This window comes from Periplaneta americana, unplaced genomic scaffold (genome assembly GCF_040183065.1).
Source record: "Periplaneta americana isolate PAMFEO1 unplaced genomic scaffold, P.americana_PAMFEO1_priV1 scaffold_20, whole genome shotgun sequence".
NCBI lineage: Eukaryota > Metazoa > Arthropoda > Insecta > Blattodea > Blattidae > Periplaneta > Periplaneta americana.
The window spans coordinates 1354505-1369354 of record NW_027185501.1 but is presented as its reverse complement, the minus strand read 5'-3'; the positions used below and the strand labels follow the sequence as shown (position 1 = coordinate 1369354).

The following is a 14850-nucleotide window of genomic DNA, read 5'->3' as shown; positions in this document are numbered from 1 at the left end:
AGATTACTTCATACAAACACATGAACATTCTCGGTATATTAATATTGATAAATATTTATATTTATAAATTCCATCATAGAATACAAATATATCCGTATAAAATAGTCTTAAATGAATATCATTAATTTGTTTGTTTTTCCGTTTGTTGTGTGCAAGGCCGCCTTAAATACTGTAGACGGTGTCATTTGTTTCATTTCATTGTAGCCTATTATTAGTAAAGGCGGCGTTGATAAAACGCATTGTTATTTTAAAACTCGTGTATCTCGTTAAATAGCAGTCCTATCAAACTTTTGCATAGAATACAACTTATTGTAAATAGCTCTTAAAGAAACTTTTCTTATGTAAATTTTTCACGAAAATCGATAATAAGCGAGATATTTAGATTTATTTAATTCAAGCCCCCTTATAACCCTCCTTTTAAATAAAGTATTTTGAATGCCTTATATCCTAAAGTCTAAGTTAGAAGGAACTTAATTTATATTCCAATTTTCATAGAAATCGGTTCAGCCATTATCGCATGAAGAGGTAACAAACATCTAGACAGACAGACATACAAACAAAAATTTCAAAAATACGATTTTGCATCTGAGGATGGTTAATTATACATGTTAACACCAATTATTTTTTGGAAAAGCGAAAATTATCGGAAAAATTTCGGTTACAGATTCAATATTAGTATAGACTTATTATAATATTAACACAGTAAAGAAGTTATAACGTTAATCAGTGAGAATATCTATCTTAAAAGTAGTATTAAAGTCGCCTTAAAATAATAATAATAATAATAATAATAATAATAATAATAATAATAATAATAATAATTAGCCCATGAATGCGACCAGGCGACTGCTACACGTTCCTTAGCACAGATGGACCATCATTCAACCAGTGAGGTATCGGGGTATCGTGTGGTCAGCACGATGTCGCCCCAGCCTTTGTGGCTGGTTTCCGTAACCAGATTTCGCTACCTATCGTAGGTTTCCAAATTCATCACTGTGCTGGGTGGATACCGATCGTATACCCTGGCCGAAATGTCACGAGAAAATTTCTTCTCCGTGAGGACTCGAACCAACGCACATTTCGTAGCGCAAGTCTAGGCATAACGCCTTACATCAGGACTCTGCGGTGAGGGGGTTAGAACAGCATTACAAATTAGTCCTCTTGAATCAAACTGCATTTCCTCCAAATTATTAAATGTGGGATTAAGGAGGAGTTCAGTGCAGAATTTTGCAGAGAATGTGATAAACTGCTCTTTGGAGTCAGATTGGAATTATTTATCTGTCTTTATCGTTAGTGGTAAAATTACCGTTTGCAGTCTAATGCTATTTTTTCGTCTTCCCTGACAATTCAGATTTTTGGATAAAGTACAGTTTGATTCTAGGCGACTGTAATATAGGGTAGGGTGGGGTTAGTTGAATCAATTTAAGCATTTGGCCTACTGCGCACAAACTGTTGCACATACAGGCAGCCATTACCATTGAGAACTTGTACAGATCAGTTGGCCGTGTTGTTCAAGGGTTTTTAAGTAATTACATACATTTTCCAAGCTTCAGGAGAATTTCAAAGACATTTAGGTAAGCGCCATTTGCTTTGTTTTTAATGCCATACAATCTTCAAACGTTAGTAAATAAGGCTTAGTGTTGAAATTATGTAATTATTCCGTATAACCTATCTGTTGTCAAGTAACATACTACTCCATTCGTTCTTTTACGGTACAACTAGCGCATTCTGTTGCGAAACGTAGGAACTACGTGAGTTATACGTAAATCCAAAGGATGGAGTTAGTTGAACCATTTTTACTGGGGCTACTTGAATCCTATGAAAAATATGAAACAATTTACTTTCATTAGTTTTAGATGGTAAGAAAATATAAACGGAAGGAAGCCTATTTACACTGGAAGGAGGAAGATTTACGCCAAGCCATATCCAGTGTTCGTAATGAACAGTTAAGTATTCGTGGGGCTGCAGAAATATTCAAAATTCCATTTAAAACGCGTCCGGAATGCTAGAAAATTTCAAGAAACTGGAATGAGGATTCCTGCAAGAAAGCAAAGCCGCCTAAAGGACACCCAACTTTACTTTCTTTCAACAAGAGAGAGACCTAGTTGAAAGATTGAAATCACTAAGTAACCGTGGGTTTGGCCTCACACTCATTAGTATAAGAAGAACAGTTTACCAATTTGCAATAGTTAATAAGATTCAGGTTCCTTGGAGTGATGGAACGAAGATGACAGGCAAGGACTGGTTTGTCTTTCATTAAGCGGCATATAGACATTTCTCTGAGGAAACCAGAAGGATTGTCAAGAGTGAGGGCTATAGCAATGAACAGAGAGGCTGTTCACAAATTCTATGGATTTCTGAACCAAGTAATAGTTGATTTTGATTTGCAGGGTAGTCTCCACTGCATCGACAACGTGGATGAAAGTGGATTTCCCATAAATAACAAGCCATCAAAAATTATTGGCGAAAAGGGAAAGAAAGAAGTTATCTACTTAACTAATTTAGAAAGGGGTGAAAATTTAACAGTTGTCTCCTGTTGTAGTGCCACCGGGGTGTTTACTTCTCCTTTTGTAATTTTTAAAGGGCAAAGAATGAGAAGAGAATACAAACAAGGAATGCCAAACAAGGAATGTACTTACTGTATGTCCGAAACTGGGTACATAAATGAATATCTTTTCTTGCTCTGGCTTAAACATTTTGTGAAACATCGTGTCTAGGGTAAGAGTTTGCTGATTTTGGATGGCCACATATCCCATCATTCCCTCCAATGTCTTGATTATAGCCTACAAAGCAATATTGAGCTTGTGTGCCTTTCACCTCACACTACCCACATATTGCAACCTCTTGACCGAACAGTTTTCAAATCCCTCAAAATGTTTTATCACCAAGAGGCCACATCATTCGTTCATAACAACCCACCAGCCTCAAAGCCAAATTTGTATTTGGCAAGACTTTCAATGAAGAGTGGAAGAAAGGAGCCACTGTAGCGAATGCAGTAAAAGGATTTGAAACCACCGGAATTTTCCCTTTCGATCACAACAAGATACCAGAACATTAGTATCTACCATCAGAGATATTTTCTTCTGGATCTTGAACTGCTGTCAACAATGGAGACAGTCCACTTCTCGGAACGTCTAATGTTTATCAAAACACCCATCTAAACGAGCCCAGTTCTCAAACGGATGACGAAATACCAATAAAATCATCACTTGCTGAATCAGACTTCTCAATATTACTCCCCACTCCTACCAAAGTAGTAGTAAAGAAAAATGTAAACAGACAAAACAAGCTGCTTCTCATCTGACATCCTCCGAAAATATTGAGAAAACCAGAGCGAAGAGAAAGTTACAATTATAGAAGAGCACACCTGTTAAGGAATCAAGAAACCAATCCACAAAAGGCAAGAACAATGTTTTGACATGTTCTATAATATCTTGTTTATCTTGGAATATACTCGCGTATGAAAACTAGATTTGCTATTTCTTAATAGAAAACACCTCACTGCAATGTAAAATGATGTTCCAATTTTGAAAATGGGAATTCCATAGCTGTAAATTGAGACTGAAGTAAAATTGATTCAAGTAGCCCCACCCTACCCTATAATTTATTATAAGCTTGTTGGAAAACAAAGTATTCACTTTTCTTTTTACTAATGGAAGGTATCTGACTGTTCGCTGTTCATCCAAAGAAAAGCGTAATGCTTTTCAGACATAAAAATTCTGGAGAAGAAAATCTATATTTCAAACAAAAATTTTGTGAAACCGGAAAGGATCAGAAAGCCCAATCATTTGAGTTTATGATGATGATGATGATGATGATGATGATGACGACGACGATGACGACGACAATGTTTATGATGGTTACGGTAGACCACCGCTATGGAGAAACGGTTGGCACGTCCGACCGTGAAAGAGTGGGCCTGTGTTCATTTCCTGGTTGGGACAAGTTACCTGGTTCAAGCAAAAGTTCTAGGTAACTTTTGGCGTTGGACTCATTCCCCTTGTTCTCCATAATCTCTATTTCCCACAGTTCGAGCTTGCACAATCTGCTACGGGCCACCCCCGAACTTGGACCCAGTGGATACGAGGTCATTCGTTGATGGTGATAGTGCTATGCACCGTGGGGTGTGCAGGCCGCTCGTGGGACTGGGAAGAGGGTCCGCAGTGACAGATACACAGACGGACGGACAAACAGACAGACAGACATAGATAGATAGATAGATAGATAGATAGATAGATAGATAGATAGATAGATAGATAGATAGATAGATAGATAGATAGATAGATAGATAGATAGATTCGTTACATATGACACCGCCAGTAATCGGCCAGGGTTCGATTCCCAGCGGGGTCAGAAATTTTCTTGGAGAGATGGCGGTGCACAACTTCTAATCACTAGATTATGCTCCAAAATGCCTGGATTAAATCCTAAATCGCCCTGGAGTGCATATGAAGGGAAGGCATATGTCACTGTTGATAGTGATTCGTCCCTCGACGGGGACGTTAAGCCTGGCGGCCCTTTTGGTGCTATTCGACAGGAGTAGGCTACGTACCGGGACCGGGTTTCCCTTCTCATTTCCTCACCTTCATCATCATCCTCACCCATTCCCTACACTACACTTACACAAACACTTAACATACACTGACTCTAGTACACGACATAACTCTTCATAGATACACATCATGCATAACGTGACCCGTCGAAGTGGTGTGCAATTTGAAAATGGGTCACAGTTCTGCCATCTATCCCAGTATGCGGAACGTGAATCACGCAAAGTGAAGTCGGTAGGCATTAGACACACACATACACATATTCTTACATTTCTTTATAGAATAAAGAATTTGTCCAATTATTACGTTTAACATATAAAATTGCAAATATGAAATATGTACAGAATTAGTACCTTAATAATAACATATTATGCAAGCAATATGTTTACCATTTAATAGTATGAAAATATTTGTAGAGTACTGTGAAATGTGAACAATTCATCTACAGAATAGAAAGTGTGAGACATTAAGTAACTTTTAAATAATGCAGAGCTTTGGTTATGATTCTTAATGTCTTCAGGAAGACTATTGAAAATTTTTATCGCCATGTAACTTACTCTCTTTTGATAGGATGATAAATTTGAGGAAGGCGTATGAAAATCATTCTTCCTGCGGATATTTATATTACATGGCTGAATTAGTTGGACAATTTTCTTTATTATATAAGAGGAAATTTATTAAAGAATATATATATATATATATATATATATATATATATATATTGATTTGTCAAGTTCTGAATCTCAAATTTTTTTCTAATAATCTACAGGATTCTCTAGCCTTTGCTGCAAATATTATTCTAATCGCTCTTTTTTGTAATAAGAATATATATTTAATATCTGCACAATTACCCCAAAATAATATTTCGTAGGACATAATGGAATAAAAATTGGCAAAATAGGGCTTATATTGTTTTTAAGATACTGCTGTTTAGAAATTGTTGTAACGGCCTAATTGCAAAGCATGCTGAGCTAAGTTTGGGGGCTATTTCTTTAATATAATTTTCCGATTTAATGTATTATTAATATGCAAACCAAGAAATTTGGTTGTTGATGTTTCTAGTAGGGATATATTGATAGTTTTGTCTAATATTTCAGAGATTAAATTTTAAGTGATTTTAAATTGAATTATGTTGCTTTTATTAATATTTAATGCCAGTTTATTGATTGTTAACCAATCATAAATTCAAGGAGAATTGTTTTTGTTTCATATTTAAATGTGGCAAAGTTCTTGTCTGTATTTATGATTCTTATGTTATCTGCCAACAGTATAGGATACCCTGTTCCTTTTATTATGGGGTCAAGGTCATTTATAAAAATTAGAAAGAGAAGAGGCCCTAATATATATCCTTGCGGGACCCCTGTATGAACATTTCCCCATGTTGAAGCAGATTTAAAGGAGTTGCTGAATGTGTTGATTTAAAACTTTTTGTTTTCTGTTTAGGAGATATGACTCAAACCACTGATATGCTATGCCTTTAATGCCATAGTTTTCTAATTTTTGTAGTAGAATTTTATGGTTAATACAATCGAAAGCTTTGGAGAGATTACAGAATATCCCTCCTATTTGTAAATTTTTATTAATTACTTCCAGAATTTTATGAGTTAAATTAAACATCGCTTGCTCTGTTGATTTATTCTTTCTGAATCTAAATTGTTCCGGAATGAGAATGTTTTACTTATCAAGATGATATACTCTCTTAGATATAACTTTTTCGAAAACCTTTGAGAAGACTGTTAGAAGAGATATGGGCCTGTAATTTTCTGGTGAGGTTCTATCCCCTTTCTTGAATAAAGGAATAACAACTGAATATTTCAGTTGCTCTGGAAATACACCATTAAACATTGAAGAGTTACATAAACAAGATAGGAGCTTGGTTATTATTTGTTGACTTGCTTTTAATATTTTACTTGTAATTTCATCATATCCCGAGGAATTTTTAGATTTTAATTGCGTTACAATTGAGACTTGGAATCCAAGAGGGGCCCAATATTTAATCATTTTCAAAATGTATTTCTCATGCAAAATAATTAGTAGAAGCTTGTTGCCATGGTTATATTAAAAGACGTAATGGAGATGTACTTACGAAACAAAAAGTAATTAGTCAGAGGCGTTTTGTAGCAACGGAAAACATTTTTTTCAATTTCCGAAAAGTTTGATGAAATGGACTTGGGCCCCTCTTGGATTCCGGGTCTCAATTGTAATTATTTCTCGTGAATTTGTTGGAAAAATTTGAATATTTGGGAACGTTATAGGAACAGATACTTTCAAACAATCGATAACATTATTATTATTATTATTATTATTATTATTATTATTATTATTATTATTACAGTTATTATTATTCTGTGGGATGTTTAGGTTACCAGTTATTGAGAGAAAGTGTTTGTTGAAAATGTTCGCAACTTCTGTTGTATCTGATGTTTTTTCTATTATTTGTTACAAGAGTATAACTTTGTTCTTTACTTCTAAACTTTCCGCTTTCTTTTCTTATTATATTCGAAGTTGTTTTTAATTTAATTATTTGAGTTTGGAATAATTTTCGTTAAAGTAAAGTTCCTTGGCTTTTAAGATTACTTTGTGTAATATTTTAGAGTACTTTTTAAAGTGAGCTATTAATTTGGGGTCATTACTATTTCTACTTTGAATATATAGAGTCCTCTTAGTTTTCAATGAGATTTTTTTGCCTTATGTAAGATGGGTACTCCTGTTATGGCCATGTTCCTGATATGGCCAACCCCTCAAGTGAGTTAGTTAACCAAAAAATCCGTTAATTGCAGCAGCATCCAATGAAAGGGCATCCTGGTATGTCACTTGATCGTTTCCCATCCAATTAGGTTGAGCAATATGACGTCAGTTGCCTGTTTTGCACTTTTCATGTGACCCCTTCTAATTTTTCTCTGGTAAGTCTCCTTTGTTTTATGCATGTTTTGAAAGACTTGTTTCATGAAAACCATAGTACTCCATTCAGTTTTTAATGATTGGTGTTGTCGTTGATGGCGTATCTTTTACGAGTTGTTCATAATCAAACGATTTTCGTGAAAACTTACCTGCTCCTGATATGGCCATATCAAATGCACCATGGCCATATCAAGTTCATTTCACTTTTGTTTTTTCACCTGACAAATTTACATGCCTTATAGCTGGGACCACGCAAAAATTTTGTATTGTAAGAAAAAATGACGTCATAATCACGTGTTTTTTAATCTGAATCGGTAGAAAATACGTTACGTCGTAATGGAAACATTTTTCTTTTTGCAAATGTGCTGGAAATGTTTGGCATTAGTAGACAATACAGTCCATATAACTTATGAATTCGCTTTAGTGGAAGCTTTAGAAATTTTGTTTCAGATATAAAATAATGTCGGTCAACATGAATAAGAGGGGATTATGGGCTGAAGAAGCCATGTCCAAGGCAGTGAGCGGTATAAAGAGTGGAAAGTTCTGAGTTCAAGGCGCAAGTAAAACGTTTTGTGTACGTAAACGTACTTTACGCCGATATTTGGAGAAAGATGGCCCATTAAAGAAGTCAAAATTAGGTGGGAGAACCACCTTGACACCAGAAGAAGAAAACAGCTGTGCCAAAGAATATTCCGTTTGTCTTCTGTAGGTTATCCATTGACTCCTAACATTCTGAGCCCGGGCTGGGTTCAGTCTTTGAGCTTTGCGTCGTGCAACGTCAGGGTTCCTCTTCAAAAAACTGTCGAAACACTTACGACCAGCAGTCCCTTTAAAACGGTTTGTCAGGAGGACGAAGTGAAGGATATGCGACTCTGTGGAGTCTGTGAGAATTTCTACCACGAAGAGTGTGTTGGCCTCACTGCTACTGACAAAGACATTTTTATTTGTCCCAAATGCGATCAGTATCAAAATCTTATTTTTGTCTTGTAAGTACTCTTCTCTTGAATGATTATTCATTTTTGTTTTTTGAAGTTAAATTTTTATGTCAATTTTGTATACAACTTAATTTTTTATGGAGAAACCTGATTTGACTACACTTTTGAATTATAAAAAAAATTATTAAGTATCATGTTTATTCATTTTACACCAAAATTATTTAATTTTAGCACAACTGCGCTATCAAACTGAAAACAATGACGATTTGTAGAACATGGAACAAGGGTGGCCATATCATATGCACATGTTCCTGATATGGGCACTAGGTAGACCTTTGGAATTTGGGACTTTTTGGACAATTAAAGGTATTTTCATTGGGAAAGGAAATTGTTTTTAGAAAGTCCATTAGACTGAGAACGAGTAAGAAAAACGTGAATAATATCAAGGAAAAATTGTTCCGGGACCGGGTATCGATCCCGGGACCCTTCGCTTAGCGCGCGAACGCTCTACCGACTGAGCTACCCCAGGAACCATACACGACACCGTCACAATTTTTCCTTTGTATCCACACGACTGAAGTGAGCTGACAAGACGCCAGAACTCAACTGTGAGTGCACACAATACTCTGCGTGACTTAAATTGTGGCTTTCTGTTAACGTACCTCCAGTAACGAATGTATTATACAAATCTGGCTTTCATGTAGTAGCTCCCTGTAAAGCAGGTTTGAATAATTTCAAGGAAAATTGTTCCGGGGCCGGGTAATTGTCCTTGAAGCGACGATCACGTAATAACGAGCAGTTGACACTTGCAATTAAATGGCATTATTTCACACGAACAGGAGAAATACATTATTAAGGACTGGCTTTATATATTAATATAAAAATATAGAGAAAAAACGCATTATGTTATAATGCAGAAGAACACGGTACATTAATCTTCATGAAGCGAACAAGCTTCCCTCCATTTTCAGAAGAGTGGTGTTTGGTTAGTAGCTCTGTTTTTGGAAGTGGGATAAAGGAATGCAACTTTAACGTGTCAGGTATTTGTTTTGTTTTCCCGTATCTAGCGTTCAGAACTTCACTATGTTTTATGTGTTGTTCCCGAGTAAAAAAATTGAAATAAATGTTATTAATATTTCTTTGAGCCCAGATAAATAATTTTTCAGGCGTAGTGATGAGATCCTGACTTAATTGCAGACTGACCTCCGCCGCACCCATTGGCATCACAGGGACCTTTTGCAGGAGATGTCGCGAAAAAGATGTCATTCAGCGCTAATACCGAAGTCTTCTTTATGGAAACATAGGTTTGCAAATTTTTTATATTGCGCGCTGGTTCCATCGGATAAATAAATTATTTTCTTAAGTTTTGCTATTTCCTTTTTCATTAATTCAATTTGAAAAAGGTGGACAGTGTTTGTGTCATGCTTTAGGCGATACCGCTACAAAGTTCTTGTGTTCCATAACATCACTTCCCTGGCAATATACAACAGAAGCGTGGATCGTGTCCTGCCTATTGTTTCAATGAATCCCTGAACAGAAGCTTTTATCACAATCGCATAATTTTCAGCAAAGTCACCAATTACAATACATTCTCCTGATACCAATTGGTCATTCAGTTCTAAATAAAGATTGCTCTTCAGTTATAAATCTATGAGGCAACGAGGCTAACAGTTTAACAGATAATTTATCTAAGAAATCCTCAACGGATGACTGAAATATTTCCAAGTTTGTAAGGTCAACTGTTACTTAATATTGATTTTGTATATTCTGCGTCAAATATTTCTTGTAGGTATTTAATTGGATGTTAGTTCCTGGACAGGTAGCACATTTCATTAAATAGCAATCTGATGATGGAGGATTACAGACTATTTGCGTTAAACAATCATAATTATTACTGATTACCATAGATGAATTTTATAGTGTAGCAATGTCGGAACCATGAATCATTAGCTCTACATACTCATGGTAAGCACAAACGTAAACAGAATTTGTCCCATAGGCTCCAGGAAGCACGCATTGCCTTGGTCTCAACTGAGCAAATTTTGAAAAACTAACTTTCAAATTAGGACGTTTTCCTTTAAAACAGAGGTAAGTTTCTTTCAGATTGCTTAACATTAATCGTTTCCGTTTATGGATTTTTTTACCGTTTTCCTTCACTATAATATAATTCCTTCTGCCCGGCATTACTCTACTGACATCATCAATTGTAAAACTGTAACACTTTTTCTATAAGAGAAATTTCTAAACTCTTCCCAGATTTCGTATGATGTGTGGCCAAAATTCCCTTTTCCGCGGCTAATTGTTTAGCAACTCTATCATTTGTGTTTACGTTTGAAAATGTTTTTTACTTTTAGAATAAGACCAACTTTCGAAAATTGTAAAAATTTTAACTTTAAATTTCTATCATCAGTAGCATGAAATGAGTCAATCAACTTGTATACTATATTTGAACTGCCATGACTTTTGTGTTCTTCTTCTTCGTCTGAAATAGAATTGCTTTCAATATGAACTACTTTATCTTTAAGTGCACTTTTTATATTTTGTAATTTCTGACGCGGGTAACTTTTTCAAGCCAGTTTCCTGTTCTTAACGGGAGATTCTCTTAATGATATCAAGCTTTCATTGACAATAGATAAGTGGGCCCTTTCCTGAGCTTCTTTTACAGAAACCGTAGTAGCAGACGAGTCTGTATCACTACTTTCTGAACTTTCATGCAATTTGGGTTCAGGAAGATTTTGAGAACTATTCCCCGGTACACACAGTTCACTAGTTACATGCTCAGGGTTAGGAAGTTTTGAAATTCTTGCTAGACATGTATCACACACTTTCAGTTGTGACGATAAAATTACGTTCTCCAACTTCAATTTCACTTACATAGCATTTGTCAGACGGCGCAAGGACTTTCTTTTTTATATTTGTGATTTTTTTTGTTGAATAAATTTAAATACGCATCATACTAATGTCTTTTTCCCTCACTCATGATGCACGGTATTGAATTCACTAAATATTCCGTAAAAACTCGGCTAATGATATTTAAACTGAACAGATTGTTCTCCGTGGATAATACCTAAAGACTGGGGTTTATTAGTTTCTTCATTCCCTTCCTTCTTCCAAGAGAAACGTAAATATGCAGTGTTATAAATAAATCAGTAGGCATCCCACTCCCTTCTACGCCGGGTCACGTAACGTAAAGTTGCTGTGCGGTAAGAAACCAAGTGGCTGCGCCTTACATTTGGAGCGATATATCTCATATAAACATTTATTTCACATACTTGTAAAATAAACCCCACTTCTAAACTTGGGTGGCCATTAGAACAAAGATAATGAAATATGGTAGTATTTTTCATACATTTTTAACATATTGGGTTAACTTATTATTTCCTAAATTAATGTTAAAATCATGTTAAATTTATATTAAACTCAAGATTTTATTCAGTCAATCAATTATCAGTTATCATTGACAGAAAATTCTGTTACATTGAAAAGTACAATTGGTAAAAGTTATCACGAATATTTTCGACCTGCCTAGAGGTCATCTTCAGGTAATATTTTTAGCATACAATATTTAAAAACTAGGTGAGTTTTAAATACATTTGAACACTTATAACCATGTGTGCTTGACATAAATTGGTGAGTAACATACATTAAATGACTTATAGATTAAATCTTCCATAGGTCATTTTGCGATACGAACATTAAAGCACATGCAATGTGTTTGAAACATAAATTCAATTGAATTCGTTTAAAAAAATGTTCAATGTTTTATGATTAAAACTGTTCAGTATGATGTTGGAAGACTATGGAATATTCTCGACCTGTGTAGCGAAATCTTCAGTTGTAATTTAACAAACATTAATTAAAGCTAGGTGAATGTTTAAAGTACATTTAGCACTATAATAACCTTGTGTGCTTAACATAAAATATTGAAGGGACATACATGTTAATTGACGTATAGGTTAAGTCTTCATTGACCATAATTGTGATACAATGTTAATCACATGTGATGTGTTTAAAATATGTAGTCAATCGTTTAAGATTGTTCAGAAAATGTTGACTAAAACAGCTCAGTATGATGTTAAACTATGAAGAAATGTGGAGAATTCTCAGTCTGAGTCGCCGTGATGAGGCGTTTTTCTGAAAAAATTGATAATCGGAAAGCCAGTAAATTTCGAAGAAAATTGAAAGGATTGAAAGATTAAGGCCTTGAGGCTTCAGAATCAATACTCACAAGTGATGACGTGGAGGGTTTCTTGGCGATGAGGCCCACTCATCCCGGCGTTACAAGACAGACTGAGCGGTTAAGTTAAGAGAAAGGTACGGAGGGAGGTGACAGGCTAAACTAGTCAATGAGCTGTTTACTCTGCGATACAGTACAGGGGGTTGTTAGTTAGTTAGTTAGTGGGGTTTAAAAAGGGCGCGTCAGCATCTATGGCTATTTGCGCCCTTATCTAAAATTCTTTACAGAACAGAGACTATACAATAATCAGAATGCTTAAAGAACTAAAAAACGTTGTCACGATTAAAACGAGGTATACAAATGCAGTTTCAACAGGGTGATGCATGAAACATTACAAAAATCTGACCTTAACTAGTATTTAAAAAAAAAAGAGACAAAATAACAATACAAATGCTACCATAAATAAATTATCTGGCGTATTTCTAAAATACTCGGATGTAAAAGGTCCGAATGTCAAGTTTGTTAAAAAACTTATATACTAAATAACAAGTGTAACCTCCGGATGTAAAGGGTCCGGATAATATTTAAAACGGGTCAAAAACTAAATCACCCTGTCAAGTCCAGTACTCGATAAAAATCTCAGGACTGCATTTGTACAATTAAAATCATTTCCAAGAGCGTCACGAAGAGTCGGCCGAATTCCATATTGCCGACGGACACGGTCATACTTTCTACAATGCAATAAAAAATGTTCCACCGTAAGTGGAACATGGCATAGATCACACTCCGGCTGAAGCTCGCCACGTAGCAGATGTCCATGTGTTAGATAACAGTGGCCAATCCTCAACCGGGTGAGTAAAACTTCTTCGTGTCGTGACGCTCTTGTGGACGAATCCCAAACTCGAAGAGTATTCTTTATTCTTCGTAATTTGTTTTCCTCTTGTGCAGACCATTCTCCTTCCCATTGCCACCATATTCTACATTTCAAATAATTTTGTAAGTCTTGCCACCTCTCGCGCCAATATACCAGAGTGCCATTCGTGGCACCATCTTTGGCTGCAGCATCTGCGGCCTCATTCCCACGAATTCCGACATGGCCAGGAATCCACACTACTCCAATCTCACAATCGGAGTTTAGGAGTGTGTGGAACAGCTGCTGAGTTCTTAACACAAGGGGATCCTCTGAATAGAGAGACTGCAAAGACTGAATGGAACTTAAAGAGTCGGAGCAGATTAGATATCTGCCCCGAGGTTCTCGAATTAAAAACAATAAAACTCTGTAAAAAGCATATAATTCTGCAGTAAAAACACTGGTATATTCGCTCAGTTTATATTTAAATATCTGTCCATTTGCAACGAAGGAGCAACCAACACAATCATTTACTCGGGATCCGTCAGTATAAACTAAAGAATAATTTGGATATCGGGATAAAAGTTCACTAAAACGAAGTCTATAAACAAAAGCTGGTGTAAAATTCTTAAAACTTTGGCTCAGGCTTACATCAAACATGGGGCGTCGCATAATCCACGGTGGAGTGGTGGTGTATTCTAGTGTGCGAACGGATGGTAGATCGACGTCGAGCTCAGAGAGCAGTTCACGGAATCTCACACCTGCTGGACGAGGTCTCCGTGGATTTTCACTGTATCGACCGTAAAGAGACGAATGATGGAAAGAGTCGAAAGAATTGTGCTGAGGCTGCGAGCGGAGTTTAACCGCATATGAGCACAACAGGGCATTACGTCGCCGATACAGTGATGGTTCCCCGCTTCACAATACAGGCTCGCTATCCGACTCGTTCGGAAGGCACCTGTAGCGAGTCGTATCCCATGATGATGGATAGTGTCTAAGAAACGTAGCTTAGATTTATTTGCTGAGCCATAGATAAAACAGCCATAATCCAGCTTTGAACGGATAAGAGAACGATATAGACGTAAAAGCACTATGCGGTCTGCACCCCAGCGAACCCCTGACAAAAGGTGTAAAATGTTTAACGATTTTTCACAACGCCTTCTCAAATCACGGATATGCGCCTCCCACGTTAATTTATAATCAAAAATAAGGCCCAAAAACCTCGCAGTGTCTATATTGCAACTCCACTCCATTAAGACGCAGTTCAGGATGTGGATGGAGTCCACGTTGGTTGTAGAAGTGGACACACTGCGTCTTTTGAGTGGAGAATTTAAAGCCATTGCGAAGAGACCACTCCGATAGCACATTGATGACCAGTTGCAATTGTCGACCGATAGATGGGAGGTATCGGGAACTGTAATATAGACTGAAGTCATC

General features: G+C 36.2%; 1 non-coding gene across 1 annotated transcript; it reads right to left on the bottom strand.

The window, feature by feature from the left end:
- Positions 1 to 8842: 8842 nt before the first annotated feature.
- TRNAS-GCU (transfer RNA serine (anticodon GCU)) lies at positions 8843 to 8916 on the bottom strand. Its single transcript has one exon. It is a non-coding gene; the product is annotated as a tRNA-Ser (tRNA).
- Positions 8917 to 14850: the final 5934 nt, after the last annotated feature.